Source organism: Gobio gobio (genome assembly GCF_949357685.1).
Source record: "Gobio gobio genome assembly, chromosome: 18".
Taxonomy (NCBI): Eukaryota; Metazoa; Chordata; class Actinopteri; order Cypriniformes; family Gobionidae; genus Gobio; species Gobio gobio.
In genome coordinates, this window is record NC_137111.1 from 3,527,835 (window position 1) to 3,536,234 (window position 8,400).

Genomic DNA, 8,400 nt, shown 5'->3' on the forward strand with positions numbered 1-8,400 from the left:
CTTCACGATGCCTTGTTTTGAAATCGTCATCACTATATAAGTCGTTATTTAGGGTACTATTACTATTAGGGTACAAAAACTATTATCGCCAATTCATAAAGTTATTTTAGAACCACTGTAGTGAGATGGACTTTGTAACGACGTCTTTAGTGTCTTTTAAGGGTCTTGAGAGTGAACCGTGCCATTGTGTCAATGGAGGCCTTTCAGAGCAACTAAAATATCTTCATTTCTGTTCCGAAGATGAACGGAGGTCTGACGGGTGTCCAACGACATGAGGGTAAGTAATTAATGACAGAATTTTCATTTTGGGGTGAACTAACCCTTTAACAATTAGTTAACAGTCATGTGCCTCAACAAGTAAAGCCATGACATAATGATACCTTTGCAAATCGTTAGCTAATGATTAAATAAAGCAGACAACTGGAAGTCGAAATGCTTCACTTTGACCCATTGTGGTAATTAACAGATTCATTTACATTATTAGTTAATATAATATGTTATTAGGGAATTAATACATTGTCATATTTAATTATTAGCAATTTATATAATACTTAATCTATAGAATCTTCATTAGTTGCTGATGCAGTAATCATTAATAAATGGTATAGTTCTTCATGAGTCATACATTAACTCATTATTATTTGTGCATTAGTTAGGCATGTATTAATAAATATTAGTGCACCCGGATTGTGAAGTGTTACCGATGTTTTCATAGTAAATAGTGTGACGTGAAAGAAAAAAACACTGGGAAACACTGAGCTAACGTTAGTGTGGCAAACCTGACTAATCAGCCTTTCCAAGTCTAGCCCCGACTGGATCATCCATGAACGATCGACAGCATGCAGGGAGAACCAGTTTACTAGCTTGATTCTCTCCTGCTTCCAGTTTACGGTTTAATCACACACAACCCCAAGCCTGCCACCATTAGCTTTCAATATGCGTTAGCTAACTTGACTAACGTTAGCTAGCTGTTTACAAGGCACGTTTCAATATGAAATCACTTGGCTAACAATAGTAACAACGTTAACGTCAACTCCCAATATGTTTTCTCAGATTTGAGGGTGAAATTTTAAATGCTGAAATTGCATTCACTCGAGGCAGGCAAAGAGGACATTTCAGCCGATAAGAATCTCCCTTGACTTCAGTGAATTCGTAGCCTGACGTTGTCATACTCAATTCTAGTCAGAATATGAGTCTGATACTGCTCAGTTGGGCTGTGATTATGGGGCGTGTTTCAACTGAACCAGGAAAGACCTCAATTCGATAGACCTACAACCAATCAGAGCAACGGAGCGACGCATAACGTTAGTTGTCAAATATCAACAGAACTCAACTGCACTGTGTTGCCAAGTCCGCGGTTTTGCCGCGGGATGTTTTTCTATGTCCGTGGGTTGAAGCGACCCCAATTATGTGATATTTAGGCCCAGGCAACCCAGCCAAAAAAACACATATTTTACTTGTTTTGGGCTAGTTTTGAGTAGCAGTTGGGCGGGTTTTGTTGTGAAAACTTGGCAACCCTGTGCACGCGCGCTGGAAGAAGTAAGTGTAAACAATGTTTGCCGTTGTTGTAAAAAAAGAATTTAAGGATACACAGAGTACTTACCAACACGATCATCATTTCTGAGAGAAATAAAGAATGCATATACGAACAAGTTCTCCATTTAGGATTAGAACAAATTCAACCCAAGCGCTCTTTGATGACGTGGATGATTACGTTACTGTTTATCATCTGTCCATCATCATCTAAAGCCTGCCCTGACAATTTCATTGGTCCGAACAGCTCCTGTTTGGGCATAGTTGCTCCACAACGGATCAAGTCCAGACCGAACTTCCCGAACTAAAATGTTGTGGGCGGGGCTAAGTTCGGCTGACATCCAGGCTAGTGAATTCCAACATAACCTTGAGATATGGCCATGGGTGATCCCTGACGGGAATTTCTGGATCATTGCTGGCAGCGAGAGCTGCCCCTTCACCTGTTTCTGCGTCATCTTCCACTTCGCAATGGCGAACTGACTACTATGTGAGCGTATGCTGGCAAAGAGCTTGCGCATTCTTTTTTTCAAAAGAAAACCAGGTTTTTCATTGGTTTGGAAAGCAAGTGTAATAAATACTTGGAGCGGGCATGGGGAAATGTATCGGACTAAAAAGTAAACTTTGCCTTTAATATTGTAGTGGTGTAAGAGTGAGAGTAGATGCAAATAAAACATATTCAAGTAAAGTACAGATCCCCGAAAAAAATACTTAAGTACAGTAACAAAGTATTTTTACTTCGATACTTACCACCACTGCGTTTGGGTTAGCCAATCTTCCAGGCTCTCATCAATGACGTGCTGAGCGATGGTGGACCATTACATTTTTGTCTATTTGGATCATATCTTGATTTTTTTCTTCATCCTTCCAGGAACATACCCAGCACGTCAGACAGTGCTTCAGAGGTTGCTGGAGAACGGGTTGTTTGTCAAGGCTGAGAAATGCGTCTTTCATGCACAGTTTTTTATTCCTTGGGTATATCATCTTGTCCGAGGGGGTGCACATGGATCCCACTGAGATTCAGGATTCCTGCAGTTGCTTTATTTCAGTCCCATTCTGGTAGTTCCTGATCCTTCTTGACAATTTGTGGTGGAGGTCGATGCGTTGGAGGTGGGGGTAGATGCATCCTTGTGCATTTTACTCCCATTGTTTATCCCCCGCAGAACGCAATTACGACATTGGCTTCCGGGAGCTGTTGGCAGTCAAGCCGGCCTTGAAGAAATGGCATCACTGGTTGAAGGGTGTGGGGGTGCCTTTTATTCTGGACCAATGATAAGAACCTTGGGTATATTCAATCCGCCAAGCAATTAAACTCCAGGCAGGCCTGTTGGGCTTTGTTTTTTGGTCAATTATATTCTCTATCTCTTAACGACCAGGCTCCAAGAACATTAAGCCAATGCCCTTTCCCGTATTTTTGATCCATCCAAGTGTCCGGTTTTCCCTGCTCCCATACTACCTGAAGGTCTTGTGGTTGGAATGATGGTGTGGGAAATCTAATTGAAGGTCTGTGATGCCTTCCATAGGGTAATGCCTCCTCATTGTCCACCGGGTCATTTGTTCATGCTGGAGAATTTACAGTCCGATGTCATTTGGTGGGGTCATTGTTCCAAGGTAGCTTCTAGGAGTCGCACCATTTTCCTTATTAGGCAGCAGTTCTGGTCCATCCATCGACCCAGGATGTGCACCAATTTGTTTTGATCTATTCAGTTTAAGACTTTCAGTCAACCTCCTGCTGGGTTCCTTTAACCAGTCCCTTTGAGACCCTGGTCCAACATTTCGTTAGATTTTGTCACGGCCCGTCCCCCCTCTCAGGGTAACATGGTAGTCTTAACTGTGGTGGACTGGTTCACGAAGGTGACTGGGGTCTCTGACAAGGGACACCAATTAATTTCCAAGAATTGTCAGTTGCTGGGGGCCACTGTTAGTCTTTCCTCCGGTTTCCATTCACAGAGCAATGGTCAATCTGAATGGGCCAAGCAAGACTTGGAGCACACATTGCGGTGTCTTCCTTCACATAACCTGTCCTCCTGGAGTTAGCAGCCGTCATGGATTGAATATGTGCATAATTTCACCATTTGAGTGCAGTTTAGGTCTCCAACCACCCTTATTTCCATCACTGGAAACCCATGTTGAGGTCCTTTGTCCAAAGGTTTCGACACACATGGAGAAGGGCCAGACAGACACTTCTTAGGGTGGGTGCACGTACCAAGGTTAAGGGAGCTTGCCACCGGTTAAAACTTCCCATGTTTGACATCAGTCAAAAAATTTGGCTTTCTTCCAGTGACATTCGTCTCTGCTCTGTTTGTTGGAAATGGTAACACTTTATTTTGATGGTCCCTTTTGAACATTATGTTGACTATAAGTAAATTTGCAACTACATATCAATTAACTCTCATTAGATTATCAGTAGACTGTCTGCTTAATGTCTGCTAACTCTTTATTGTGATGGTCCTCCAACAGACATTCTACTGACTATAAGTAACTTTGCAAGTAAATGTCAACTTATTCTAACCCTAACCCTACCAGTCTACTAATACTCTACTAACACTCTAATGAGAATTAGTAGACATGTTGGTGCAATGTTATTTATAGTCAACAGAATGTGTTAAAGGGACCATCAAAATAAAGTGAAACCGGAAATTGCCTCACACATTCATTGGTCATTTCCCATCACCAAGGTTATTAGTCCTGCAGTTGTTATATAAAACTTTCTCCGGTGTACACATGGGGCAATGCCTCCATTTAGTCCACCGGGTCAACCAGTTCTGGTGGCCATCCATCACCCAGGATGTGCTCCAGTTTGTTTTGGGCTGTTTGGTTTGTGCCAGTTGTAAGACTTCCAGTCGACCTCCTGCTGAGTTCCTTCAACCCTTTCCAGTTCCTTCGAGACCTTGGTCCAATATTTCAGGGTAACATGGCTGTCTGATGGCTCATTTCCACAGAGCGGTACGGTTCAGTACGGTACGCAATTTTTGGGTGGAGATAGTAGTCCAGTACTAAAGGGTGGAGCTAGTAGTCCAGTACTAAAGGGTGGAGCTAGTAGTCCAGTACTAAAGGGTGGAGCTAGTAGTCTGGTACTAAAGGGTGGAGCTAGTAGTCCAGTACTAAAGGGTGGAGCTAGTAGTCTGGTACTGAAGGGTGGAGCTAGTAGTCCGGTACTAAAGGGTGGAGATAGTAGTCCAGTACTAAAGGGTGGAGCTAGTAGTCCGGTACTAAAGGGTGGAGATAGTAGTCCAGTACTAAAGGGTGGAGCTAGTAGTCTGGTACTAAAGGGTGGAGCTAGTAGTCCAGTGCTAAAGGGTGGAGCTAGTAGTCTGGTACTGAAGGGTGGAGCTAGTAGTCCGGTACTAAAGGGTGGAGATAGTAGTCCAGTACTAAAGGGTGGAGCTAGTAGTCCGGTACTAAAGGGTGGAGATAGTAGTCCAGTACTAAAGGGTGGAGCTAGTAGTCCAGTACTAAAGGGTGGAGATAGTAGTCCAGTACTAAAGGGTAGAGCTAGACTCACTGCAGAATGTTGATTGGTTGACAGAGAATTGTCACTTGGGCGTGTTTTTTCGGCTGTCTTTTTGCCGGGAAGTACAAACACATGCCGAAAAGCAAGAACAAGATCTGCTGGATGTCGCGTACTTCTTCGCGCAAGAATGAAGTCGATCACTACACCACGCCTATCAAAAGCACTATCATACTGTTGGCAGTGAAAACACAACCTGGATCAGGGTTTACGGTCCCAAATGGTACTGAACTGAATCATACCGCACTGCTCGAGCCATAAACCATAGTGGACTGGTTCTTGAAGGTGACTCATTATGCCTTGGCCTAAATTACCCTCTGCCAGAGAGGATAGGGCGTAGTTGGTATGGCCTCCCCATAGTGCCAGCAGCTGACGCAGCGTAGAAGTTTCCTCGAACGGGAACGTCCAGGGTGACATATGAAACCCCGGTTCCCTGAGAAAGGCAGCATCTTTCTTCAGACAATGTGAATCTGAAGACGTGTCTCAGGAACACCTTGCGATGTGCATTGTATGCCGTGTTTTTACCAAGCGGCTCCTCCCATAGTTTCTCTTGAAGCCGATACGGAAGTGCCTTAAACTGCAGTTCATGGACTGGCCACTAGAGAGCGGCTCCAGAAGGAGCAGAATCTTATTGAGCTCATGTTAAAATGCCCAACTTTACAGCAGAAGAACACATGTTTACAGTCTGGCACAAACTGTGCTTTTGGTCTGTACGGCTAATTTTGCCCTTCATGACGACTGTGAGGGGGGGAATGTTTTTATAACTCATTCGTTTACATTATATAAAGCCTTAAAGTTCTGCATAGTTAAGGGCGTGGCCACTTTGAGTGACAGGTGGATTGCCGTTTGTCTGCTGTCTGTTAGTCGCCACCTCAGCTCCGCCCACGTTCCGCCTCTTTGCCCATTTTCTGTTATCCTTATATCTGTTATAAGAATAACTGGCGACGGCCAGCTCAACCTACTTTACTCTTCAAAACTGCTCTTCAGAATCCTATGGGTGACGTCACGGACACTACATACATATTTTTTACAGTCTATGGTTTGTACCCGTGCCTCAGAAGGCGTGTTCTGTGAGGGCCCGCCCCCATAGCATCAAGAGCCGACGCAGCGTCTCATTCCCTTTCTCAGGGAACCGGGGTTACATACATAACACTAGACCTTTTTGCTCAAAAGATACAGCTAAAGGATTATTAGGAACACATACTAATACTGTGTTTGACCCCCTTTCACCTTCAGAACTGCCTTAATTCTACGTGGCATTGATTCAACAAGGTGCTGAAAGCATTCTTTAGAAATGTTGGCCCATATTGATAGGAGAGCATCTTGCAGTTGATGGAGATTTGTGGGATGCACATCCAGGGCACGAAGCTCCCGTTCCACCACATCCCAAAGATGCTCTATTGGGTTGAGATCTGGAGACTGTGGGGGCCATTTTAGTCCAGTGAACTCATTGTCATGTTCAAGAAACCAATTTGAAATGATTGGAGCTTTGTGACGGTGCATTATCCTGCTGGAAGTAGCCATCAGAGGATGGGGATATGGTGCTCATAAAGGGATGGACATGGTCAGAAACAATGCTCAGGTAGGCCGTGGCATTTAAACCATGCCCAATTGGCACTAAGGGGCCTAAAGTGTGCCAAGAAAACATCCCCCACACCATTACACCACCACCACCAGCCTGCACAGTGGGAACAAGGCATGATGGATCCATGTTCTCATTCTGTTTACGCCAAATTCTGACTGTCCAATTTTGGTGAGCTTGTGCAAATTGTCGCCTCTTTTTCCTATTTGACTGTGGCAGAATCTGTTGATTCTTTTAAAAAGCAGCTGAAGACACTTTTATTCAGACAAGCTTTTAGTTAATTTTGGGCTTCTGTTTTATTTGGGTTTGTTTTGTTTGTTAAATTGTATATTCTCTGTAAAGCACTTTGTGATTTTTATCTGTGATAGGTGCTATATAAATAAAGTTTACTTACTTACTTACTTACTTACTATTTGTAGTGGAGATGAGTGGTACCCGGTGGGGTCTTCTCCTGTTGTAGCCCATCCGCCTCAAGGTTGTGTGTGTTGTGGCTTCACAAATGCTTTGCTGCAGACCTCGGTTGTAACGAGTGGTTATTTCAGTCAAAGTTGCTCTTCTATCAGCTTGAATCAGTCGGCCCATTCTCCTCTGACCTCTAGCATCAACAAGGCATTTTCTCCCACAGGACTGCCGCATACTGGATGCTTTTCCCTTTTCACACCATTCTTTGTAAACCCTAGAAATGGTTGTGTGTGAAAATCCCAGTAATTGAGCAGATTGTGAAATACTCAGACCGGCCCGTCTGGCACCAACAACCATGCCACGCTCAAAATTGCTTAAATCACCTTTCTTTCCCATTCCGACATTCAGTGTGGAGTTCAGGAGATTGTCTTGACCAGGACCACACCACTAAATGCATTGAAGCAACTGCCATGTGATTGGTTGATTAGATAATTGCATTAATGAGAAATTGAACAGGTGTTCCTAATAATCCTTTAGGTGAGTGGATATGACCAGCAGCTGATCTGACTTATTGTTTAAAAGCAGAGAAAAATATTTTTCATAAGAGAAACAATTATGAAAAAAAAATGCTGTGTAATTGTCGTTTTGCCTGTCATGCTGATGTGTCCTTGAATCCTCAGTGACTCACTGCACACTGTATCTTATCCTGACGGATGTAATGATTAACTGTAAACATTATCAGTGGGCAGAAAAAGAAGAATTTAAGTTGTATTTTATGCATATACATTGCCTATATACACCTTAACCCTTGTTTTGTATCAATAGTCTCATATCCGCTTTGAATCTCGACCGCATTTAGTGTGATGTTCATTTGTGCAACATAAACCTAATCTAATCTCTACAGCATGAATGTGCAAACAATTATTAGTTTGCTTTAGTAATTGCCTTGGGTTAGGTTCATGTTGTTAACTTGTGTAGGATTATAAAATACTGTAAATATTGGTTACACTTTATTTTGATGGTCTACAAATAATGTGTGCATGTCAACTCACTCTCATTAGTAGACTGTTAGTTTAGGGTTAGTAGACTAAGTTGACATGTAGTTGCAAAGTTACTAGAATGTCTGAAGTGGACCATCGAAATTAAACAAATCGATAGTAATATCAGAGTCTAATAGTCAAACATGATATTTTTGTTACATAACTCTGACCATAAGTAGCCATCCTTTGTTTATCTTTCTTTAATGATTTTATAATAGCAGGAAACCCTACCTAAAACAACAGAAAAAAGAAAACGTTTGTGTGTGTGAGTGTGTGAGAGAGTAAATGTGTGTGTGAGAGAGAGACAGAGAGAGAGAGAGTGTCCATCCCTCCCC